The following is a 622-nucleotide window of genomic DNA, read 5'->3' on the forward strand; positions in this document are numbered from 1 at the left end:
TTTTCATGTGTCTGTTGGCTATTTGTATATCTTCCTTTGGGAAATGCCTATTCAGCTCCTTTGCCATTTTTTAATTGGGTTTTTTTGTTTGTTTGTTTTTTGTTTTTGTTTTTTGCCATTAAGCTGTTTGAATTCTTTGTATATTCTGGATATTAATCCTTTGTCAGATGTATATTTTGCAAATATTTTCTCCCACTCTATTGGTTGTCTTTTTGCTCTGTTAATTGTTTCTTTTGGTGTGTAGAAGCTTTTTAGTTTGATATGATTTCGTTTATTCTTCCTTTGGTTGCCTGTGCTTTGGGGGTCATATTCATAAAGTCTATGCCCAATCCTACTTCCTGAAGTGCTTCCCCTATGTTTTCTTTTAGGAATTTTATTGTTTCATGTCATGACATATATTTAATTCTTTAATCCATTTTGAGTTGATTTCAGTATATGGTGAGAGGTACAGGTCTAGTTTCATTATTCTACATATAGATGTCCAATTTTCCCAGCACCATTTACTGAAGAGGCACTCTCTTCCCCAGTGTATGTTCTTGGTGCCTTGTCAAATATCTGTAGGTGTATGGGTTGATTTCTAGATTCTCTATTCTGTTCCATTGGCCTGTGCATCTGTTTTTAT

The sequence above is a fragment of the Galeopterus variegatus genome, unplaced genomic scaffold (assembly GCF_000696425.1).
Source record: "Galeopterus variegatus unplaced genomic scaffold, G_variegatus-3.0.2 Scaffold13451, whole genome shotgun sequence".
Lineage (NCBI taxonomy): Eukaryota > Metazoa > Chordata > Mammalia > Dermoptera > Cynocephalidae > Galeopterus > Galeopterus variegatus.